We start from the raw sequence: 26809 nt of genomic DNA, 5'->3' as shown, positions 1-26809 counted from the left end.
TACATAGCAGAGGTGGTGTGCCCTTTGAAGCTCACTGTCTTGATGTGGCACTTCACCAGCTTTCTTGTGAGTAAGGTAGGTGTGACCTTCTTCCCAAGCAGGCCATTGTCCTGACTCCTGGGAATGTTTACACCTCTGCCCAGGGGGTCGGAAACCTGTTTGGTGGCAGTAGCTGCGGGCTGGCAGCCAGAGCACAGGAAACAGGAGGTAACTTGGTGGGCAACCTCTATGGTTGCTCCTGGGTCCATGCCACATCACCCTCAACATGAGATTCATGTCAGGCATTAAAAGGTACATTGTTTGGTACCAAATATGACCCATTTCAGCAGTACCAAAATAGAGCTGGTGATTTGGAGTTTGCCAAGGTGCCAGCCCATGTTATCCTATGGTCCATCATTCACTTATAGTAACCATTAATGGGAAAGGCCACTATAGGGTCATATAAGCTTGCACATATATGTCCACACCTTTAATATATTGCACTCTGTCTTCTAGGCTTAGGCGGCCTACACTTCAATGGTGACAGACGTTTATTAAAGACAGTGCTTGGGCTCTACCACACATGGCATGGGCACACTTGAGTTTGAGAAGTATGCACTGCTCCTGCAGTCAGTAGTTTACTTAGGTCACTCAGGGTGGCACAAATAGTGCTTCAGGCCCTGGCGATCCCTTTAACACTAATGCCCTGGGTACCACTGGTACCATATACTGTGGACTCATTGGGGTTAAGAGCTTGCCAATTGAGAGTACCAATTCACAGTTTCCAAGTTAGGGAGAGAGAACTGGCACTGGATCCTGCTGAACATGCTCCAGTGCACTTTCACAGTCATAACCAACAGCACGTAGAGCAAAAGATGTGGGGGCAACCATCCAAAAAGAGCACTTTCCTTCAGGCCCCATCTGAATTACAACTTGTGGTATTTCACATTGAGATTTCGACTGATGAAAGCAGTCAAAATCTCCATATGCAAAACACTGGGGAAAAGCATGGGAAAATCGATGGAGAAACACTGATTCCAGTAAATTATTCCCTAAAACATTGTCATCCCCATTACTTCCTTGCCCCCACAAGTAATTGGATGTCCCATTAATAGTAATTCCATGGATGAGAAAATTGTGAATTATTCTGGGGCATTTGTAATGAGGCCCTTAGTGATCTCAAATTCAGAGAAAACAAAACCAAAACCCTGAACTCAGAAGATTCTACACAGAAATGAGGAAACCACCATGCAGTGCTTAATTTGTGCTTGTTGTTTCCAGTGCTGAGCACCAGCACTTATTTTTGCAGGCCGGGGCTTATTCTTCTGCCTCAAGCATTTGCTGCGAGCAAAAGACACATATGGAAAAGATGGAGGAAGGGAAAAACTAAAAAGCGCCACAATGGGAGAAAGCAGGAAGCTGCCAGAGTGAGCTAAAGGGGCAGGGAGAGGCTTTATATGGATTGAAATGGCCGGAGATGGCTTCAGGATTACGCTGCCCTAGTATTCCGTGTTCCCACATTTAATTGCAGCAGCCACGCGTGTTTAAGAGGAGGACTTTGGGCACCGGCACATTTTTATTTACAAATTAAGCACTGCCACCATGTCTGCCAATCTCAAGTCGCTGACCCAGTGTCATTGCAGCAACCAAATAATCATCTCAGTCAGCTTTCAGCCATTTCCTAAGATATAAGAAGTTTGACTGTGCATTGAATACAGGTCCACAGCGCTCCAGACTTTGAGACTGCATTCACAATTACCAAAGGTCAAGTTTTTTCCATTTGAATAGCTGGAGGATCAAAGGAGAGGTAGTTGATGGGACAGTCCTTCGACCAGTTTTGGAGAAAAGGGTGCACATGTCCTGAGAAGTAGCTTTTCTGGAAAGAAGGTTGTATATGGAAGATGGACTGACAAGTTATGAGCTTGCTCATGTAGTGCCCAGAAATGATCATAATGAGCAACAATTTTTAAAACTAAGCATAAGATCACAGCTACGAAGTGACTCATTGGGGGCTCACATCAGAAAGGACGACCTGTTCTCCCATTGGGGTATAATAAAAGGAGCAGGAAGAAACATGTGACAGTCCTTTCCAGAAGCAAAATAGGTGATTTTATTAATGAAGGCTGATGAATAAAGAGACGTGCCCAATAAATACACTTCAACTTTGCCTAACCAAAACAGTGTCACACCACTAACAATAATAAATGGGACATGGTTGCCCTTGAAGGATCAACACACTTCTCACACAAGTGGACAAAGCACTTCCAGTGACTTTAGTACATGGACTTGGTAGAAGGCTACTGAACGCATGGCCAGAATGACACCCACTACTTTCGCCTGTAGGACAGAGCCTCATAGTTGGTCCTGCTCAGTCTATATGCATGAAAGTGTAAATTGTGAAGGTTCTGATGAAACATCCTGCCTTGTTGTGAGGACAGGATGTCCTCCCAAAGAAGAGCCTGAAGTGGAGGACAGATGCACATAGTCAGCATCTTTCAGTAAAAGAACCTTTCTCCTCATTCAGGGGCTACCAGAATGACCGTGCTCATTCACGGCTCACCTTCTTCCGAAAGCCTGGGATTACAGCTAGTGTCAGGAATGCTCACTGAAGGCTGATGCCCCACTGAAAACAGAATCGGTCTCCCAGAGATCCTGAAGGAAACTGAAGGGGGAGTGGGGCAGAGAGGCAGGACACTGAGCATTTTCTTAGGTGGCAAAAAGGTCCAGGATCATGCTCATTGAGCTAAGATCCTATGGAATATCTTTAGGTGTAGATTCCTCTACTAGCTGCTAAGATGCCTCCTGGTGAGCTCATCCATACTAATGTTGAGGAAACCCATTAGATGACACATCCACAGTGAGATCGTGTTTAGCACTAGCCAGTGCCATAACGTCAGTGTTTCTAGACAGACAACGCCTGAACCCACACTGCCCTGCCTGTTTTAATACAATCTGGCAGTGGTGTAGCCTGAATTGATTTGCTCCTGATCTATGGTAGAAAGACCTTTAGGGCCAAGCATAAGGCACACAATTACAAGAAATGTATGTGGAAGTGTTACTCTAACAAGGACCAGAGTTATCAGATTTCTACATCATCTAGGTGACCTCTTCAGCTAAGGGGCAATGCATCTATTACCACCATGGCCTCTGGCCAAGGGCAAGCAGAATTGGCCAGCCACAGGTCTGAATGGTGTCCACCGCCCACCACTCAAGTCCCAAGATGCCATCTCGGAAATATGGACTTTGTAAGAAAGGCACCTTCAATGGTGCACCTATGGCAAGCGCAGTTTGCACTGATGAGCCTATTGACTGAAGGGCACTAGCAGAATGCAGGAGGCAAATAGGCTTAGCAGCATCAAAACAGTCAAGTTTGGAGAAAGAGCTTTTTCTTGCAGAATCAGGATCATAACCTGAATGTCCTGGACTCACTGTTGGGCAGAAAGGACTTCAAAGTGACTGCGTGTAAGATGGCTCAAATGAAATGCAGCCTCTGTGTGGGTTAAAACTGGGGTTTGTATTCAATGATGGAGATCCCTCAGTTGAACATTAGTGGTCTGCAGGTCGGATGAGACTAGCTGAGTAAAGCCTATCTTCAACAGCAAATAGTCAAGGTACAGGATTATGTATATACACCATTCTGTGAAATAGGCTGCGTCCACCAACATAATCTTCATAAAGTGATGTCAAGGTAAAACATGAGGATGGTAAATTGCAATGAATGGAACCCACCAGAAAATGCATGTGATCCAGTGGGACTAAAGAACAGGCACATGTAAGCATGCATCCTGCAGGCCCATGGACACCAACCAGTCCTTTTGGTCCAAGGACAACAAGACTTAAACACAGATCATTGCTATGAACTTCACCCTCAGGAAGAACTAGTTCATGGCTCTGCAATCCAGTGGCGACTGCAGACTTCCCATCATTCTCATAGACTAGCCTGTAACAGGATTAACACCCAAACCCCTCTCTGCTTCAGGCACTTTCTTAGATGATTTCCAAGATCTATTGATCCAAATTAATTGAATGCTAGAGATGTAGGAAGTGACATATTCACCCTCCCACTGGGTGCTTGTGTTCAGCCAAGGATGACATAAACAGGTAGGTTTAAGGGCAGTCTCCAGTAAGAAAAGAGAAAGTTTGATGCTGCTGCTGTTATCCTCACTCCTATGCATCATCTCTTCCCATGAAAGACGAAAACCCTACGCAGCCCTATGGATATGTGCAACAATTGATGGAGACAAGAGTCTTACAAATCTTGCTAGTGGAACTGGCACTATGGGGAGGCCAAATGCAAAGAATGCCTGACACATATCTAATTTAAAACTTTCCAGGGCCGAATCAGCCTTCTCATTAAAGAGCTGTACATCATCAAAAGGCAAATGCTTAGAAGAAGCTTTGAAATCTCTATACTATATTGTATCAAGGCATGTCTGCATTTGATTTCCACAATACACCTAACGTAAGCAGCAGAATCCAGGACAGAGTTTTAGATTTCTTAGGAAGCATTGTGCCCAACTTAAACAGTCTGTTCAAAAGGCATGCAAAAACCCCTGGTAACACAGTTAGGAAATTCTGTGCCATGTCCAAAAGTGTATGAAAATAGCAAGCTAGCAGGTAAGCAGCATTAAAAAAACCTAGTGCCAAATTGCACAAGGAAAAAACGTTTGTTCCAATGCCATCAATGTTTTTCAATTCCATTTCTGGAGAAAAAGGGAATGAATTAGTATTGACCTTAAACTTATGGGGCAGTACCTCCAAACTCTCAGATGGTAGGTGCTGTGTGAGAAACACCGGGTGTGTGCTCAGGCACCTGCCTATGACTTCTGGCAATGTGAAGGCTAAAGGCCAGAGGCTAAAGGGCTAAAACCAAGCAGCCCTAATTTGGTCTACTAGTGCCTCACTGAACAATAAGCTGTGCTGAGATGTAGATGTACCAGGCTGGGGGACTTTGTCTCCTCTTACAGAAGAGAAAGTTCCAATAGCTCTGAAAGTCTGTAAATGAATGCTGCAAATGACGAACACACACCAGTAGAAGGACTATATGGGAAGTTAAGAGCCAATTGAAGTGAGGTGTCAAGATCATTGGCATTGTGTAATCTAGGTAAAAGCCAGCAGCAGTATAATACATGGGAAATAAACTATCTACTTCCTTATCATCATCCTCATGTGGGAGCACTCGAGTACTAGGCTTGCTTTAGAACCAAAAAGGACCTCTATTCAGCCAATTGCCTAATTTGAAATCAGAGCTTTCATGCAATCATCTTCTGCACAGGGATATATTATAGTTATGGTGTAGATTGACAGAGTGGTCCAATGCAGACAAAGGATGCAAATCCATGGCTGGCACCAGTGGATTTGGGAATGGGGTTGCTTATGCTGATGGTGGCACCAATGTGACAATAACCAGTTAGGCATTCAGCAAAGTAGAGTTGTAGCCCAGCTACAAAAGAGACTGACGTAGTTTCGAAACGGGGTCAGTTGATGCTGAGAAAGGACTTGCCAGTGGAAGTCTGACCACAGGCACCAATAGGTCCTTGGGCCAGAAGGGGGACTCTGCAAGCTAATGCAGTGGTCATAACTTTGGCTGTATTAAAATAAGCATGTAAGCTTTCAGGGGGTGTCATATTGGCCAATGCGTAGCAGATCTTGATGAATAGTATAATCCATCTGCAGATGATTTTTTTTCTGCACTGCTTTGCCTTTTCTTGCTCCATCAAATCCAACCAAGAGTTGATTGTCCACCCAGATATCTCTTGTGTGGTCAATGTAGAATGATAACACTCTTTATTTTTTTTAATCCAAATTGTGAAGTCTCTCCCTTCCTTAGAATGGTGTGGTGTAGAAAAGAAGGTGGGCAGCGTGACTTTCTGAATGACACAGGAGGGCATTACAACTTCTGGCAGAACAAAAGCATGGGTATGAAGGATCAGGTTGTCTGGAAAAAAGGTAATGTTTGGGGGTGCACAGGTTCTGCTGCAGAACCCTGCGCTGTTGCTGAAAAAGGAGAGCTTCCAGAAGAGGTAGCCTGATAAGAGAAACAGCTGTCACTGCTCAATCTGCTCAATCTCCAAGTATGCAGGTGAAGAGTGCACAGGTTCTGGTGCAGAACCCTGCACTGTTGCTGCAGGAGCAGATCTTCCCAAAGAGGTAGCCTGATAAGAGAACCAAGACTTATGCTCAGGGTTTCAGGATACCATATTCGCTGTACCCAATCTGGAGCCAGTAAGGTGACTTGTACCTTGTCGGTCCTGATTTTTTTCAGAACTCAAGGAGGAGTAGTACCAACAGAAAGGGGCACAGAAGTCTTGAGTTCCACTCGAGAAGAAATGCATCTCTGAACGGGATCCATTTTGAAAATTCCAACATGCAGAAACGTTGACAATCTGCATTCTTGGGGATGGCAAAGAGATCTAACCAAGGTTCTCTTCAATCACTGAAGAGGCCTTAGACCACCTCCGAGAGAAGATGCCACTTGTGATCCATTAGGCATCGCTGGCCAGGTTTGTCCACACTGGCATTTAGGGAACTCCCCCCAGGTGATGCATGACCAGGAAAATGTCCTGATGTTCCAGCCATGTCAAGCGGTGCACAGCATCCTGGCGCAGTGTCAGGACCCCACTCCTCCATGTTTATAGCAAAACCACATCCCGGTGGTGTTGTCCATGAACACCTGAAGCAGTCTTCCCTTGATGAATGGGAGGAAGGCTTTCAAAACCAAGTGTATCACTCTCTTCTCCAATATGCTGATGTGGAGCCAAGACTTCGCCAGAGACCAGATCTCAACCTCTCCCAGATGGCCGCTCTAAGCCAGAAGTGAAGCATTTGTGTCCACTTTGAGTTCCAGATAGGAAAGGGAGATGGGCCTGTCACTGACCCAATCTCAGTTTGTCAGGCATCACTGCAGGTCGTTTGCAGTTCCCTCCGATAGGTGCAAGCTTTATCAGAAGGATGCAGGAGACCATAAGGGCCATTAGCCTCAGAGTCAGTCTCACTGAAAACTAGGATTGAGGCTAAAACTTTAGTATCATAGACTGATATATCCTGGACAGGATGGGAAGGCACAAAAGTTTACTGTGTCCAGAATGGCTCCAATTGAAAGGGAGTATCTGAGAGGGAGTCAGATGTGACTTTGAAACATTAATAGAGAACCAAAGTGAATGGAGGAGGTCTGTCGTAGTCTGGTAGGTGGGTGACTACTGCCTGGGGCGAGCCCGTCTTTAACAGCCTGTCATCAAAGTAGAGGAAGACTGCAACCCTTGGCCTCTAAAGATGGGCTACAACCTCTGCCATCATCTTTGTGAACACTGAGGGGTGCTGGTAAGTCAAAAAGGGAGCACAGTAAACTGAAAATGCTCTTCACTCACCATGAACAACAAGTATCTCCAGTGGCCTGGCACTACAGGAATGTGGAAATACGCATATAGCAAATACATCGCTACCAAATAGTCACCATGATTCAAGACAGAGAGGACTTCAGCCAGAGTGAGCATATTGAACTTTGCCTTTTTCAGGCATTCGTTGAAAGGTCATCTTTTTTCAACATCAGAAAGTAGCGGGAATTGACCTACTTCTGATGTCAGCATCCTCCTGATGGCTCCTATGGCCAAAACAGCCTTTATTTACTGTTGCATGAGTAAAAGGTGGTTCTCCATCAGCTAATCTGAGGATGGTGGGAAGGGCGGTGGGTTAATGTAAAAAGAGTAGTATATCCCCAAAAAACAATCTGAAGTACCCATTTGTCCGATGTTATTGTTTGCCATTGTGACAGATGAGGATGAATGCTGCCGCCAACCGGCTTCCGATGATGTTGCAAGGGCCCATTTATAGGGCTTTGAGGCTGCAGCTGCCGGGGGAGACAGGGGTCGGTGAACTGTATAGAGCTCTTCCCATGGGTCACACAAGGTCTGTGGGAGCCTCAGCCATGAAAGGACAGAAGAGTCTGGTGGCTGTGGTGGCCAGGGATGAAAAAATTTGACTGATAGCCCCTATCATAGCCACGGAAGGAGTGAAAGGTGGAATTCTGCTGTTGAAATGCCATGGTGATCCCCTTCAACAATAATCCTCAGAGGGTCATTCAGGAAAATAAGGCTCTGTCTCTGATTTAGACTGCCGGGTCCAAGTGAGCCAGTGCAGACATCGTGAGTCGCTGGTCTGGCTCTGTATCGGAATTACGATTGCACCGGTGCCACCAACGGGTGTTGGTGGCACCGGGAATGTGGCCACTGGAATGCACCTGGTGGAGGTTATGGATTAACAACTGGGGTTAGACCAGATCCTGGCTTCTTTTTGTGGGGTTTACTCAATGAAGTCCGGTATTGCGATGATGACGGGCTTAGGCGGCAAGATCGTTCGCAGTGTGGGGGACTAAGTCTGACCCACGGTGAAGGACCCTTGTCACCCCAAACACGGTTGTTGCTCCGGCTAACTAGCAGAGTCTCATCTCTCCCGAAAGGAAGAGACGATTGGGCAGCCGAGCGCATGACATCTTAGTACTTCCCAGGGAAGTCGTGGTCACTCAGGTCACAACTGGTTCTCTCATACACAGTGCGGACTCATATATAAATGACAGAGGCAGTTTGAGTTTTAAAGATTGGTTTAATAAAATGACTGCATTTTAGATAGCAAAGCGTGAGCTGCTATAGCCAGAACTATACAACACAGTAGGATTGAAATAGTAACGAAGAGAGTGAAACACAAGAATAAGGCTATCATAGTGCAACTAAATTATGTTCTCTCTGAGTTATATTTTGAGCACAGCCTATGAAGCTCTAAGCCTGCCTTTCAGGTTCCCCCGGGAGGACATCAACCCTCATACCTGAGCAAAGGCCTGTAATCTGCATCAGCATCTGCAACAGGGGAGTCAGCATCTAGTTGTGGGTTCCTGGTCGGAATCTCCCTCTTACGTGTACCAGGACTAGAAAGTGTTTTTATAACTAACACGCCGATGTTCTAAGAAACGTCCCTACGTAAGAATGTGTACTTTCTACGAACCCTAGAGACTAAACTCCTACCACGTCTATCGGCAATGTACCAGACTGTATCCTTGACTGAAGCACAGAGTGAGCAAGGATATATTGTTTGAGAACACAGTGCTAAAGTAAGCTAAACAGTGTGATAGAATGGAGTAAAACAAGACCGTGAAACTGGTTATTGTAAAATAACAGTGCGAGGTTAAATGAAATGCATCTAGGGCAAAGTGCACAGAGGACTAATACATTAAGCAAACGCACATAAAGCTATATTAAAAATGGCTACACTACAGGACCTCCCTCGCGACCGGGACCTGGAAGGGTATGAAGTAATTTGTCAAGAAGCCTGTGACGGGGTAAACCCGATCACCGCGAGACGGGAGGCCGGAGATGACGTATCGGACTCCTCTAACACGTCATCTCCGCGTCTCCCTGTTACCGGGGAGACGCGTCCCGATGGAGGCCGGCGTCAGGACGTTGCCAGGGAAACCTGGACAGGTTTCCCGGCCACGGATTGGCCAGGGAAACACGGCGCCCGTGAAAAGCCGGTGGAGCCGGCAAGAAGGAAGAAGGAGGAGGAGGAGGAAGGAGACGGAGACAAGGAGGAAGAAGACGCGGAGGACGAAGAACGGAGGGAGACCGAGGCAAGGGATCGGACGGCAAGCGCGACGAGAGACCAAGAGAGGGAACACCACCTGGAGGACGGAGAACGGGAGCCAGGAAGCCGTGTTGAAGCCTACCTCAGGGAGGACCACCTCAACGCCAGCCACGGCCCCGGAGGGTCGTGGCCTACGAAGGTACGGTCCTTCTGGACCAATAAAGGGTGCACGACAGGGAAGGGGACTGGGGAAGGAAACTAGGGAAGGGGTAGAGGGTGGATGGGGAAAAGAGGTGGGAGAGCACAAAGAAGCACTAGGGACACAATAACACGCTAGTAAATTAGTAATAAGCACTTCCCTCTGTTCCACACAGACACCACACCCCCTCCCCTTTGTTGTCTACCCCAGTCTGATAAATTTAATAAGAAAGACGTATCTCTTAACGTCCCACTTACCCTCGTTTTCCTTATTTCCTTTTTCCGATATCCACATGGGACGTCCGAGAGACTGACAGTGCCTCCACCTAAAGAGAAGAAAGGGGAAAGACACATCATTTCCAAGAAGAACTTGGGAGAGACTAAGAGTAACAGCAGAACGAACTCTCACTTGATTTATCCTTTTGTCTAGAGAACAATAAAACACCTACCTGAGCACCACAACTTCTTGTTTCAGTTGTCCTCATCTTGTTCGGTCTGTCACAGTGGTGTCAGAAGTGGGATCCTTAGGGGCCCTACGACAACCGAACAGGGTATACAATGAGTGACAACCCTTCCCTCGAGGATATGATCAAACAGCTAGCAGAAGGACAAAGACATTTGCAGCTGGTATGGGAGGCTCACCAACGGGAAGCAAAAGAGGACAGAGAGGCTTTACAATCGGCCTTGAAAAGCCAGGCCACCATTCTTGCAAATAACCAGCTGGTACACGAAACGGCCATGACAAAATTAACCGAGACCATTGCCGCTAGTAAAGTCCACCCGAACGTTCCCAGCTCAGTATTGCAGAAATATCAAGAGGGAGAAGACCCAGAGTCTTTCTTTACTAACTTTGAAAGGGTGGCGTCGTCAGCTCAATGGCCTGAAGAACGCTGGGGACAATATGTTGCTCCGTTACTAACTGGCCTCTTACAAGCAGCCTATCAGGCTGCTAATCCCGGAGGTCTCACACCCTACAAGGATATAAAATCCAGTATTTTGGAACGTGTCGGGCATGATACGGAATACTACCGGATGAAATTCCGCAAGGTCAAGTGGGGACCAAATGAGGACCCCCGGACATTTTATTTCCGGGTAAAAGATTTGGCCTTAAAATGGTTGGGGCCTATTGGCGATAGCCGTGAAGAAGTGATACAAATAATTATACTGGAGCAATACTTGGATGCTCTACCCTTAGCCACAAAACACTGGATACGACAGCATCCAAAAGTAGACACTAACACAGCAATTGATTTGGCCTGCGCGTATCATCGCTCCACCGACATAAGAAATATACCACCACGGCCCAACATAAAACCTGTCTTGCCACCTGTAAAACCCCTCCCAAAGAATCCACTGGACAATACATTTTCCCGTAGAATACCGGAAGGCCCCCCTGTACAGGGACCCCAATGTTACCACTGCGGGGAATGGGGACATATCGCCCGTATGTGTCCTCAGAAACACGAAGGAGGTGAGCCAATGGAAATAGGGGTTACAAGGCGTAGGGTCCTATGTACAGGGAAAGGTAACCACAAGTTCAAACAGACTGTCAAAATCAATGGACGTTATGTGTGTGCCCTCGTCGACTCCGGGTGCAGCCAGTCCGTGATAAGAGAAGACCTGATAACCACTTTGGGTTCAGAGACAAGTCAGTGGGTACATATTTGTTGTATTCACGGGGACAAGGAACAATACCCGTTAAAAATACTACAGATAGAATGGGGGCCCTACCGGGATAGTCTCCCGATGGGGATAATGCCAAAATTGATCGAGGATTGTATCGTGGGAACAGATTACCTTCATTTTCAAGAACTATTGGATCAGGTTAGAGACTCTAAAATCTCACAGGACTGGTGGGGTGAAGCCCCATTTTCAGAAAGTCCAATTGAATGTCCAATAACCCGTAGGAAACTGACCCGAAGGGACAAAAGAATAGAAAGAGAACAGTTCCGAAATAGTACTAGTCAGAACACCATAAGAGGATTGGTAGCAGAAATCCACAAAGCACCTGTCAGTTTTGCTCAACAACAGAGAGAAGATCCCTCCCTGTCTCACGCCTGGAAAGCTGCAGTGTCAGAGGAAATGGATGAGGTGGGTCCCTACTTCCTAATCAAAAATAATCTCCTATATCGGGTAAACACCACACGTACAGGGGAAAAAAGAAAACAACTCATAGTACCTGAATACTATAGGGATCACATCCTTACGCTCGCTCATAATCATCCGGGAGGGGGACACTTTGGGAGGGACAAAACTGAAGAATATCTCCTCAGGCGATTTTATTGGCCCGGTGTTTTTGCCAGCATAAGAAAATATTGTGCCCAATGTCCCAGGTGTCAACTGACTGAACCAGGTAAACCAAAAAAAGCACCACTCATGCCCCTCCCCATTATAGATATTCCGTTTAGACGGGTGGGGATGGATTTGGTTGGACCCTTGGTTCCTTCTTCAAAAGGACACACTTACATACTGGTCATAGTTGATTATGCTACCCGATACCCCGAGGCTATTCCCCTGACCAGTATGACAACAAAGACCGTAGCCCAAGCGATGATAACGGTGTTTTCGCGTCTTGGATTCCCTCAGGAAATACTCACCGATCAGGGCACTCCCTTTACGTCCACCTTGATGAAACAAGTGTGTAAAACTTTAGGCATATCTCAGATCAAAACATCCGTTTACCATCCTCAAACGGATGGTTTGGTCGAACGATATAATCGTACTATCAAAACATTACTTCGAAAAATTGTGCATGACACAGGGAGAGACTGGGATCAGAAATTACCATTGGTGTTATACGCGATCCGAACGCACGAACAGGCTTCCACGGGGCATAGTCCATTCGAGCTAGTGTTTAGGCGACAACCGCGTTCCCTTCTGGACATGGCGGTGGAGGCCTGGGAGGAAGAAGCCACGGAGGGAGGGACTCCATTGTTGGAATATGCTCATAACTTGAGAACGCATTTACAGGGATTATGGGACGAAGTACGAGACAATATGGAACAGGCTCAAAGAACCCAAAAGCATTATTATGATAAGGGGAGTAAGTTAAGAGTTTTCCAACCCGATGAACAAGTCTTAATCATGCGACCCACATCCGAACATAAATTGCTTGCGAAATGGCAAGGCCCCCATAGAATCATCCGAGCCGTCTCCCCTGTAACTTACCTAGTGGAAATAACGACCAACCCCAGGAAAACCCAAATATATCATGTAAATCTTTTAAAGAAGTGGGAGACACCCGAGACACCCGACACTGTCCCAAGAATAGTTAGCCTTCTGTGCCCGAGTAAGGAATTGAAAATTGAATTTTGCCCTACCACACTAGCCAAGGGGACAACCCTACCCACTATAGACGAAGCATTAAAGGAAGCGGAAAAGAGGCAGGTATACCGCTTATTGCAGCAATACCAACAATTGTTTTCAGAAGACCCCGGTAGAACCACACTAATTCGTCATAAAATACGAACAAACCCCGACACAGTAGTCCGGGTCAGACCCTATCGCATCCCAGCAGCAAGGAAGCAGGTTATAGAAGATGAAATACAGAAAATGTTGACCCTAGGAGTAATAGAGCCCTCTACCAGTCCCTGGTGTTCGCCCGTAGTTCTTGTACCAAAACCTGACGGTACGGTCAGGTTTTGCATAGACTTCCGAAAACTTAATGAGAATTCGTTATTTGACACGTATCCAATCCCTAGGGTGGACGATGTCCTAGAGAAACTAGGAAAGGCGAAATATATGTCCACAATAGATTTAACCAAAGGATATTGGCAGATACCCTTAGCCCCCGAAGATAAAGAAAAAACGGCATTTTCTACCCAGTCCGGGCTGTATCATTTTACTGTATTACCTTTTGGACTACATGGTGCACCAGCCACTTTCCAAAGGTTAATGGATAGTATATTAAAACCATACCCTGCTTTTTCAGCAGCATACTTAGATGATGTAGTTGTTTTTAGCGATACCTGGGTAAACCATTTAGACCATCTAAGCCAAGTTTTTAATGCACTCACCGAGGCTGGTTTGACAGCCAATCCCAAGAAGTGCGTTATCGGGAAAACCGACATTTCATATCTGGGATACAGAATCAGTCAGGGAACACTTCAACCCCAAGCTCAGAAGGTGGACGCGATCTTACATGCCCCTCTCCCGAAAACTAAAAAAGACTTGCGCTCTTTCTTGGGCCTAGTAGGATATTATCGGCGTTTCATACCTCACTATTCCACTCTAGCCGCTCCCCTTACGGACCTCCTGTCCAAATCACATCCAAATCAGCTATTACCTTTCTCTGCTATTCAAACTTCTAGTTTTGAACGCTTGAAGAACTGTTTAACCAAAGAACCCATATTGTTATGCCCGGATTTTTCGAAACCCTTTCACCTTTACACTGATGCCTCCGATGTGGGGCTCGGGGGGGTTCTGACGCAGCCTGGAGCAGAGGGACTCGATCATCCCGTTGTGTATATCAGCCGCAAACTGGGCCTTCGGGAACGTCGTTTCCCCATAATAGAAAGGGAGTGTTTGGCCATTAAATGGGCCGTAGATTGTCTACAGTATTACCTGTTGGGCCGGCCTTTTGTACTTTTTACGGATCACGCCCCTCTCACTTGGCTTGCCGCTCATAAAGATACGAATGCCCGGATTCTCAGATGGTTCCTTGAACTTCAACCATTCTCCTTTCAGGTCCGACATGTTCCTGGGAGTTTGCAAGTCCCTGCTGATTATCTCTCTCGCTTCCCTGTTTCCGATTCGGTCCTGGAGCAGGACCTGTCTTGGGAAGGGGTATGTGACGGGGTAAACCCGATCACCGCGAGACGGGAGGCCGGAGATGACGTATCGGACTCCTCTAACACGTCATCTCCGCGTCTCCCTGTTACCGGGGAGACGCGTCCCGATGGAGGCCGGCGTCAGGACATTGCCAGGGAAACCTGGACAGGTTTCCCGGCCACGGATTGGCCAGGGAAACACGGCGCCCGTGAAAAGCCGGTGGAGCCGGCAAGAAGGAAGAAGGAAGAAGGAGGAGGAGGAAGGAGACGGAGACAAGGAGGAAGAAGACGCGGAGGACGAAGAATGGAGGGAGACCGAGGCAAGGGATCGGACGGCAAGCGCGACGAGAGACCAAGAGAGGGAACACCACCTGGAGGACGGAGAACGGGAGCCAGGAAGCCGTGTTGAAGCCTACCTCAGGGAGGACCACCTCAACGCCAGCCACGGCCCCGGAGGGTCGTGGCTTACGAAGGTACGGTCCTTCTGGACCAATAAAGGGTGCACGACAGGGAAGGGGACTGGGGAAGGAAACTAGGGAAGGGGTAGAGGGTGGATGGGGAAAAGAGGTGGGAGAGCACAAAGAAGCACTAGGGACACAATAACACGCTAGTAAATTAGTAATAAGCACTTCCCTCTGTTCCACACAGACACCACACCCCCTCCCCTTTGTTGTCTACCCCAGTCTGATAAATTTAATAAGAAAGACGTATCTCTTAACGTCCCACTTACCCTCGTTTTCCTTATTTCCTTTTTCCGATATCCACATGGGACGTCCGAGAGACTGACAGTGCCTCCACCTAAAGAGAAGAAAGGGGAAAGACACATCATTTCCAAGAAGAACTTGGGAGAGACTAAGAGTAACAGCAGAACGAACTCTCACTTGATTTATCCTTTTGTCTAGAGAACAATAAAACACCTACCTGAGCACCACAACTTCTTGTTTCAGTTGTCCTCATCTTGTTCGGTCTGTCACAAAGCCATAATCCTGACTAATTCCCAGATAGCCTTTGGATGCATGGTCTTGTACTCCGTACAGGTCCTGGAGTTGTGACCTGGCTCCAGGCACCAGAGGCAAACCAAGTGAGGGTCTGTCACACAGATGTAACCATGACAGGCAGCACAACTCTTAAATCCCACAGATTTTTCCAGAGACACCTTCCAAAAAGTATTGTGAAACAAAAAGGCACACTGGTCAAAATGTCAATGAATGTTTTGAAAAAACAGAGTCAAAAAATGACTGAGGGAGCCAAATCCTGATCCAAGTTGGAAGTGCAGAAAAGAAAGAACTGAGGTCAGCGTTGTTCCTCAGTGGCACCTATGTTGGCAAAACAAATCACTTTCAGCTCAGACAATGCCTATGATGCAGACAGAGCAAATCAGCAACACCTACTGTAGCGCCCGCTGCTTTAAATCTCAACGGGTGTGCGGGCTTGGATGAGTGGGGCGGCGGAGGTAAATTAAAAAAAAAATATATATATATATATATATATATATATATATATAGATATTTTTTACTGCCGCTGCCGCCACCAGCCACCTTGCTCCTCTTCCAATGGTTTTAGTGTCCCAGCAGTCACTGGAACACCAGCATAGGCTCCACATGCAATCCTGGTGCTGCTCTCAAGCTATTCCTAGCATGAGTGCAGCATCAGGATTGGTCTGAGCGCCACTGTGCACTGGAGTCAGTGCAGTTTCTCCAACCAGGCTGTGCAACACAGCCGGGTTGGAGAAACCTAAGTGTGTGACATGCGCTCTTAATGCACTCACTCCCATGGCCCAGCCCCGCCCATCCCTGCACATGCTGGCAGAGCTAGCAGCTGAAGAATAAAAATTAAAACAGTAGTAAAATATTGTTTTATTTTTCAGCTGCTGGCTCAGCCAGTGAGGCGAATTCCATGCCATTGGGAAAGTGCCGCCCTAGACTTACCGGCACACAAAGGAGACAGCTCCGAAAAATTTCTGATCGAGTCTGATGTCTGGAGATTATTCTAAGGTAAGGAATCTGCGGCTAGATGGCTCTATCAGATAGAGTTTCATTTGATTCTGCTTACGAGGAAATTAATGGCACAGTGTTAACTGTGTATGTTAACCCAACTATTGGACCGCTAAAAATCCAACTAAATTACAACAGGTTAACGTGTTTAGTCGTGTACAATGAAGGCTTATTGCTTTTTTTTAAATTATTGCATTTTGAATACACTAGGCAAGAAGCCTCAAAGCCCTTTAGAATAAATTAACCCAATCACCTTGTGATCATGCAATTGAGTGAAGAATGAGATGTTCTTAGATTTTAAAGGCAGCTTTGTTATATTTTAGATTTGCTTTGAGCTATAGCAAGAATATAGGGAATTTAAAGGTGACACAGATATATAGAATAAGGTTTTTGACAATTGAACTTGCCTATTATTAAGGTTACTCTTCTCTTAAAGACTGCAGTTTCACAAAGCAGAGCTAGCCCTTAGATTTAAGCAGATTTTATAGATTTAGCAATTGTGAATTATCTGGATATTAACTCTGCGGGGCGAGACCAGTACTGTAATTTATCATTGCAGACAGTATCCCCCATGAGTCCACACCAATTATGAGCTTTGGTCTCCTGAAAGGGGAGGAACCATACATATCTGGAATTAGGGTAAAACAATTCTACAGACTTACCCTGAATACTAAGACATCTGCTATCAAATTTACCAACTTAACTGAGCAGGTGGTAAATATGGTGAAGGAGTAGCGAGACACGCTTCACAGTGGTAGTGAGGTACTTTGGGCTGGGAGTGTCGCAGTGACAGAATGTGGCAGGGCACCAGGACCTTGCACACATTGGTCACTGTGCTGGACACTGGACACTGCTTCCAGTCAGCAAGGGTGGAGCGGGATGCAGAAGGGGCATACTAGAGGACACTTCTAATCTGCTGCATGCAGCCATAAGAGCGATATGTGTGCTAGGGACCTCCAGCATCCGCAGACTTATCCTGACTAGCAAAATGACTGAAGAATCTGCATTCCCTTACCTGCCCATCTCTGCATGCTTCTTCTACCAGGGGCACGGACATGACATACTGCGATGAAGGTGGGCACAAACCAGACAGTCCAAGCACGCAAAGTGTGATCATATGAATGCACCCCACATCGGGAAAAAAAAATGAACCAAGCTATACCGCAGCACATGTAAGCGTGCCAGCTGACTGAGTGTACCAAAATTTCCGAAAGTGCCTCAGCAGTTGTAGAGCAAGCGCGCCCACCAATACAGTTCAAACACAGGCCCAGGACTACCCCAGAAGCCATTAAAGCTGCTTTAGATGACCGGGAAGGCACACAAGATCTTGCAAGACTTCGGGCCATTTTGAGGTCAGGCAAAACCCCATTGAAATTAACCCCTTCGTTGCCAGGCCTTTTCCCCCTCAGGTGGCAGGCCTTTTTTTTGGCTATTTGGGGCAGGGCGCACTTAGGTCCTCAAAACTTTTGTCCACATAATCTACCCACGCCAAATTTGCGTCCTTCTTTTCCAACACCCTAGGGATTCTACAGGTACCCAGACTTTGTGGGTTCCCCTGAAGGAGACCAAGAAATTAGCCAAAATACAGTGATTTTTTTTTTTTTTAACTGGGAAAAAAGGGCTGCAGAACAAGGTTTGTAGTTCTTTCCCTGAAATTGGCATCAACAACGGGTTTGCAGTGCTAAGATCACCAGCTTCCCAGCTTTCAGGAACAGTCAGACTTGAATCAGAAAACCCAATTTTTCAACACAATTTTGGCATTTTACTGGGACATACCCCGTTTTTGCGATTGTTTGTGCTTTCAGCCTCCTTCCAGTCAGTGATAGAAATGGGTGTGAAACCAATGCTGGATCCCAGAAACCTAAACATTTCTGAAAAGTGGACAAAATTCTGAATTCAGCAATGGGTAATTTGTGTAGATCCTACAAGGGTTTCCTACAGAAATTAACAACTGAAATAAAAAAATATTGAAATTGAAGTGAAAAAAACAGCCATTTTTCTCCACGTTTTACTCTGTAACTTTTTCCTGCAATGTCAGATATTTGAAAGCAAAATATACCGTTATGTCTGCTGGACTCTTCTGGTTGCAGGGATATATAGGGCTTGTAGGTTCATCAAGAACCCTAGGTACCCAGAGCCAATAAAAGAGCTTCACCTTGCAGTGGGTTTTCATTCTATACCGGGCATACAACAATTCATTTGCTGAAATATAAAGAGTCAAAAATAGGTATCAAGAAAACCTTTGTATTTCCAAAATGGACATAAGATAAGGTGTTGAGGAGCAGTGGTTATTTGCGTATCTCTGAATTCTGGGGTGCCCATACTAGCATGTAAATTACAGGGCCTTTCTCAAATAGACATCTTTTTTACACACTGTCTTATATTTGGAAGGAAGAAATGTAGAGAAAGACAAGGGGCAATAACACTTGTTTTGCTATTCTATGTTCCCCCAAGTCTCCCGATACAAATGGTACCTCATTGTGTGGGTAGGCCTAGCGCCCGCAACAGGAAATGCCCCAAAACACAATGTGGACACATCACATTTTCCCAAAGAAAACAGAGGTGTTTTTTGCAAAGTGCCTACCTGTGGATTTTGGCCTCTAGCTCAGCCGGCACCTAGGGAAACCTACCAAACCTGTGCATTTTTGAAAACTAGAGTCCTAAGGGAATTGAAGATGGGGTGACTTGTCGGGCTCTCACTAGGTTCTATTACCCAGAATCCTTTGTAAACCTCAAAATGTGGCTAAAAAACACTTTTTCCTCACATTTCGGTGACAGAAAGTTCTGGAATCTGAGAGGAGCCACAAATTTCCTTCCACCCAGCGTTTCCATAAGTCTCCTGATAAAAATGATACCTCACTTGTGTGGGTAGGCCTAGTGCCCACGACAGGAAATGCCCCAACACACAACGTGGACACATCACATTTTCTCAAAGAAAACAGAGGTGTTTTTTGCAAATTGCCTACCTGTGGATTTTGGCCTCTAGCTCAGCTGGCTCCTAGGAAAACCTACCAAACCTGTGCATTTTTGAAAACTAGAGACCTAGGGGAATCCAAGACGGGGTGACTTGTGGGGCTCTCACCAGGTTCTGTTACCCAGAATCCTTTGCAAACCTCAATATTTGGCTACAAAAACACTTTTTTCCCACATTTCGGTGACAGTAAGTTCTGGAATCGGAGAGGAGCCACAAATTTCCTTCCACCCAGCGCTACCCCAAGGCTCCTGATAAAAAGGGTACCTCACTTGTGTGGGTAGGCCTTGTGCTCGCAACAGGAAATGCCCCAAAACACTATCTGGACACATCAAAATTATCAAATAGAAAACTACCTGTTTTTGTGGGAGGACATCTGCGTTTTTGGTCCTGGGCTCAGCAGCCATCTAGGGAAACCTACCAAACCCAGACATATCTGAAAACTAGACACCCGAAGGAGTCAAGGGAGGTGTGACTTGCATTGATCCCCCAATGTTTTCTTACCCAGAATCCTCAGCAAACCTCAAATTTAGCTAAAAAAATCAAATTTTTCCCACATTTCTGTGTCGGATCACTGCACTGGGACAAATTTCCTACCACTCAACGTTCCCCTCAGTCTCCCAGTAAAAATGATACCTCACTTGTGTAGGTGGGCCAAGTGTAGGAATTTTTTGGATTCCTGCAGATTCCGGAAGGTTCCATCACAAAAATGTGGGGAAAAAGTGTGCTTTCCAGAAAAGTTGCAGGTTTGCAGGGCATTGTGGGTAAGGAAATGGTGCGGGATGCATGTGAAGCACACCACCCTGGAATGAACTAGATGTTTAGTTATCCGATGTGTCTAGGTCTTGTGGATTTTTCTACATGGCAGCGTCCCAAAGTAAAAAAAAGTGCAGCCCTCACCATTCCGAATGACAGTTAGCCCCTTCAGTTCAGGTGGGGGCATAACCAGGCCCATACTGGTTGGTAGCCACCACCCCACTATTTTCTTTAATTTTTTTATTCCCTGGCATCTAGTAGACTTTCTGTCCCCCCGGGGTGTGGATCGGGGGTAATTGCCTGGTGGGCAGAACAACTTTGGCCCCATTTATTTGGGGTGGGAGTATGGCCATATCCCTAACCTCTTATTTTGAAAAACAAATCTTCCCTAGTCTCTGGTGGGCTTTCTGTCACCCTTGGGGGCAGACGGGCCTTCCATAAATAGGCCAATCTGCCCCCAAGGGGGGCAGTTATGGCCAACAGTAATGTGCCCCCATGGGGAGCGACCCTTGCCCAAGGGGCTGCCCCCCCCCCAAACAAAACACACACATACACACACAACAATCCATGGTGCCTAGAGGTTTCTGCCCCCTTTGGGGTCAGGTTGGCCCAACAGAAATAGGCCGATCTTCCCCCATGGGGGGGCAGAAATGGCCTAAATACAATTTGCCCCCCAGGGGAGCGACCCTTGTCTAAGGGGTCGCTCCCCATACATAAAAACATAAAGTAAATACAAAAATATATATATCCCTGCTGTCTAGAGGTTTCTGCCCCCCCTGGGGAGTGGCCCTTGCCAAAGGGGCCGCTCCCCTTATGTGTTAGTATAAAAGAAGTTTAAAATCCCTTGTGTCTTGTGCCTAAAAGTAATTTGGCCACCGGGAGCGACCCTTGCCTAAAGGGTCGCTCCCCAAACAGAAAAAAATAAAAATAAACAACAAAAAAAATGATCCCTGGTGTCTAGTGGTTTGGCAGAAATAGCCTAAAAATAATTTGCCCCCCTGGGTAGCGGCCCTTGCCCAAGGGGTCGCTCCCCTTATGCGCAAGTATGAAAAACATCAATAATCCCTGGTGTCTAGTGGTTTCTGCCCCCCCAGGGGCAGATCGGCCTAATAACTTGCCCAAGGGGCTGCTCCCCTGATGCACAAGAGAAAAAAAAAAAAAAAATCCCTGGTGTCTAGTGGTTTCTGCCCCCCCAGGGGCAGATTGCAAGACCGATCTGCCCCCAGGGGGCAGAAATGGGCTAATAATAATTTGCCCCCCTGGGGAGCGGCCCTTGCCCAAGGGGCCGCTCCCCTTATGCACAAGTACAAAAAAAAAAATCCCGGGTGTCTAGTGGTTTAATAATAATTCCCCCCTCGTCTCCCGGAGTGACCCTTGCCCAAGGGCTTGCTACCCAAACATAAAAAAAAAAACAATAAATAAAATGATCCCTGGTGTACAGTGGATTTCTGCCCCCCCACCCCCCAGGGGCAGATCGGCCCAATAATTTTAGGCCGATCTGCCCAAAGGGGGGGGGGCAGAAATGGCCTAGAAATAATTTGCCCCCCTGGAGAGCGGCCCTTGCCCAAGGGGCTGCTCTCCTAATTTGAAATGCCCCCCAAAAAAAAGAATTCCCTGGTGTCTAGTGGCATTTCTGCTGCCCGATCGCATTGCGATCAGGAAGCAGAAATGCCCAGAGGGACATGAAAGGAGAGGAAACGCCTTTCCTCTCCTTTCATGCCTCTCTGCCCCTCCATGTGATCGGAGGAGAAATGCTTTAGCATTAGGGGAAAGTCTCTGATGAGGTCAGCGCGGACACCACAGGGGATAATGGGGGGCGGCGGGTGTGAAATGGGAAGAGATTCCCCTTCCATCTCTGCCCAGGGGAGGGGGTGCTCGGCCATCTGGGGGAGCTCTAGAGCTCCCCCTGGGGGCACATAGCTGGACGAGCTGGTCTCGTGCCTGGTGCCGAGGACGAGACCAACTCGTACGGGGCACACAAAAGGTTAATGGAAGAAGCCATCTGGAGTCGGGCCATTCAGAGACGCCATAGAAACACAAAGGGTGGCCATTTTGAGGTCAGGCAAAGACAATCTTCCCATAGAACGCAATGGGATCTGCCATCTTAAGGTCAGGCAACCCATGCTACCAATGAACAAAAGCATGTAAAAGCCAATAAAGAGGATTACTGAATGTGGAATAGTACAATGGCTGACAAAAGGTCTTAAGAAAGCATCCCCAGCTCCATCTTTTGACAAACTCTACCCTTTGACCTCTCAGACAAAGGGCATTCGGTGGGAAGAGTGTATCAGGCATTTCAAACATTTTTTGAGAGTGGCATGCAAAAACTACTCGGATGAACACGCAAGAGACCTGTTCCTTATTCTCGTGCTTGTAACATTCCCACCTGAATCAATAACAACATACAAGGGTGTGATCAGATTTCTCACAGACAGTTTTGATCCACTGTGGAATGTTGACTACGAACGATATTTGTTCAACACAGCATGCCAAAAAGCAGATGGCTCCCATGATGATTTCGCCACCTATCTGGAAAGCTAGTAGCATATTGCGAATTTGAAAAATGTAACAATGAGGAAGCAATCTGACCAAGTATTATTGAAGGGTGTTATTCAACTGCGTTTCGAACAAAGGCTAAAATAAAACATATACACTAGACTAGATACTGACTGTGGCGAGAAAGGATGCCAGGGCCACATCACACGCATTCAGCATGGAAAGTGGCAGAGCAAGAATGCAGAAACAGGTCCACCGCATGGCAGGAAGCAGCAGCAAACATGACAGACACCACCACTGACGAAGAATGAGAGAACATGCTATTGTTGTGGACTGGTGTATCCGCATGTTGGCACCTGCCCAAATGGGCCGGAATGGAACAGAAGTGTCGAAAATGCAACAGAAGCAATTAATTTGCAATCGTTTGTAGGGGAAGATTCAAACAGCCAGAACGAGGTTGATCTGATTGACAGAGAACTAAGTAGAGTCATCATGCAATACACATGGAAACAGGCAACCGCAGCTCCTGCACGGACTCAGATGCCACCTCACTAAGAGAAACCAATGAGTGCCTGTACCTCACGGCGGAAGGTGCAGTGTTATAAAGACAATCGGAACAGATTCAATAAGTAAACAAGACATTAAGAAAACAGTAACAGTGGACCTCAGGGTAGAGGTTATGCAACACGGTTTGTGCTCAACAGTGGAGCCACATGCCACATCATGTGTGCATCGTAGTACAATAAAATGAATCCCAAGCTGCAAATATCACCATCCAAAGTTGACGTCCTCACATGTGGTGCAAAACACCCGGTAAGGAACCTGGGCAAGTTTGTGGAGACACTGTCATATAATGACACGTCAGTGCAGGAAGAAATACATGTCTTAAGAGGCGACTTCCCAGCACCATGCTTGTTAAGCAATGTCACAGCACAACTCATGGGACTTCTGGCCATGACATACCACCTGTCAAGCATCACAGTTTCCTGGAAGACTACCCAATACTCTTCAGAGGGCTTGAAAAATTGAAAGTCAACGATGCAACCAAACCTGTAGCTCAGAATCCCTGCCAAGTTCCAGTGCACCTTCAACCACAAGTGGAGGAGGAACTCAAGACTCCACTAGCACAAGATATTATTAAAGGACCAACTCCGCGGATGTCCCCCTTTGTTGCTGTGATGAAGAAAACACACAAAAAGAGGCATCTGCATAGACATGTGCCTATCGAACAAAGCCTTAGAAAGGGAAAGACACCTAGGTCTCCACCGGGATGACATGATCAGTTGCCTCTATGGAGGTTGCGTATTCTCCAAATTAGACCTCTTTAAAGGCTACCACTAGTTGGAACTTAACCCTCAGTCACACTACATCACCATGTTTTCCACGCACCTGGGACTGTTCCGCTACAAACTCCTAAGCTTTGGTGTATTACCCGCATCTGAATCTTCCAGGAGATGGTCACCAAAGTAATAAGGCCCATAAAGAACTTAACTGTCTGAATTACAGCAATGATTCTAGTATTTGCCTGCTTGAAAGGAGAGCACAATACAGCACTAAGGGAAGTATGCAGTCAGGTGGAAAAAGCAGGACTGACACTAAACAAAGTTCTTCCTGCACATTTTTTAATGCAAGCACTCTGTGTGCTGTCTGTGACAGCATGAGGAATACTTCTTTGAGGCACCAGAATTATCAATCCTCAAACTCTTCGCCAACTGACTGTCAGCCTCACACATGAGAGCCTCAGAGGAGTGGTGGCAACAAAAATATTCTGAGGGAAAAAGTATGGTTCCTAGGTCTTGACTGCCAGTGGAGGAGATGATTCTGACCTGTTATCTCTGTCAGACCATGGGGAGGCCATCTAAGCTGCCATCTAAGCTGGAGCAACTACACATGGCGAACCTCCCTGATGCCGTGTGAAAGCTACTGGCCATGGATTTCTATGGGACTCTGGACTCTGGGGGATACCTATTGATCATCATCGACGAGTACTCTTGATTCCCTATGGTGCACCAAGTGTTGTCTACCTCAGCAGCAGCCACACTGCCTGTCCTGAATGAAATAGTTTCAGCCTGGGTAGCTCCCCTGAGCCTCAAAACAATACAGGAGAAAAATGTTGTAGGTTCATGGCCTACCTATGAATGCATCATGGGAAAATAACACCACTATGGCCCCAAGCCAATGGCATGGCGGAGCGTTTTATGGGCAATGTAAAGAAGGCAGTCCAAAGAGCCAAGCTGATGCAAATTCAGTTGGACAGGTCCTGCGCAAGCACGTAGGAACTACCCTAACACAGCTCCGTGGGGTAATGCCCATCGGAACTGGTACTGGGAAGAAAGAGCGGAACTTGCTTCCCTCAGCTGGAGGACAAGGCACCGCCAGAACATAGCGTCATAGTTGCATGTGACCAGGAGGCCAAGGAAAATATGAAAAGATGCAGTCCTCATGCGTCAGTGTCAAACACAGAAGTAGGGTAGTCACATATCAAGCCAGACACTGACGATAATGAACATCAAAGAGACAATGACCACAGCAACGACCACAAAAAGCTCATATTTCACAGTTTTTGATGTCGGAAGATGATGAAGGAGAAGGGAGCAAGAACATCCAAACGCGGATTCGGAAAGTCACTCCACAAGGAGCGGAGGAATTGGCTCTGTCACATGGCAATGGACATGTTCGTGTTAAGGAAGCCAGGCAGCTGGCGACACCATGCCCGAGACAGCGCCCGCCCATCGTGGGTGATTCAAAACCCCAAAAGACTAATTGAAGAAATATGATATGTAGTTATATGGCGTAGCCGGCTTCATGGATGGCTTTTTTTTACCTCTCTCACTGGCTCTCTTGGTCTCTCTCTCTCACTGTCTCTCTGTCTCTCGCTCTCTAAGAGAATGTGTATTTATTTGTTGACACAGGGAGTAGATGTCGCAGTGACGGAATGTGTCAGGGCACTAGGACCTCGCACACATTGGTCACTGTGGTGGACGCCAGACACTGCTTCTGGTCACTGGGCAAGGATGGCGAGGGAAGTACAAGGGGCACCCTAGTGGACACTCCTACTCTATTGCATGTAGCAACGAGAGCGGGACGTGTGCCCCAGCACCGGCATACTGATCCCGACCAGCAAAAAGAATAAAAAATCCGCATCCCCTTTCGGGACAAACATACATTGACACTCATTTCTAGTGCAAAAGGTCATTTATTTAGGACAGGATTTTACATAAACAACAACAACTTAGAACTGTATGAAATCCCTCTCGCCCAACTTTCAACTTAAAAGCTTCCTCATGCCCATCCTTCTTTTCTAATAGCTTTCTTCCAATCCCCTCCCCTAGACACTCCCCTCTTCCTTCCATGCCCTCCTTGTTTGTAAACAAACCTCTCCCCATTCTGATCCTTCACCTCCTTTTTCCCCCTGGAAGGGGGGAACAAGCCCGCATCTGGCTCTCCCCCTCCCCCATTTCCTGCCACCCAGAAAAACCCATGTGGCGTTTTTCTGCCCCACCCGGCAAATCTCCGTTTGCCCCCTGATTGCTACTCATTTCTTAAACCACAGGTTCTCCCTGCATAACTTCTCTAGCATCGGCCTCAAACCCATCAAATAATACGCATTTCCCAATTGCGATAAATGTACTCCATCATCTCTGAACACTGTCCCCTCATGTTCCGTAATATCCTCGTGCCTCCGCACCTTAATCCCTTGGGCCCAGCAAAATACCCTCATTGCCCTATTCAACTTTTTCCGAGCCCGCTCAATGGCTCCATGATTGAGTGCCCCTCTCCATACCCGCCTGGGTATAAACTCTGTCCATACCAGACATGTCCCGCACAGGTTTTGCTTCAATAGCACCAAATCTTTTTGCATAAATTGTATAAATATGAGCCCTGGTTGCCTCACCAAACCATTTTCACCCAAGTGTATCAGCAACAAAACCGGGCATCCCCACTGCGGCAAATTCCCTGTGATAAACTGGGAGTAAACTCCCCCACCTAATTCCGCTCTTTCCCCACCAACGCACTTCGTGGTGTCTGCTGGGCAGTCCCCATTGATCTGCCGTAGATCTGTTTTTCAGCGAATT

Source organism: Pleurodeles waltl, chromosome 6 (genome assembly GCF_031143425.1).
Source record: "Pleurodeles waltl isolate 20211129_DDA chromosome 6, aPleWal1.hap1.20221129, whole genome shotgun sequence".
Lineage (NCBI taxonomy): Eukaryota > Metazoa > Chordata > Amphibia > Caudata > Salamandridae > Pleurodeles > Pleurodeles waltl.
This window is presented reverse-complemented; position numbering follows the sequence as displayed.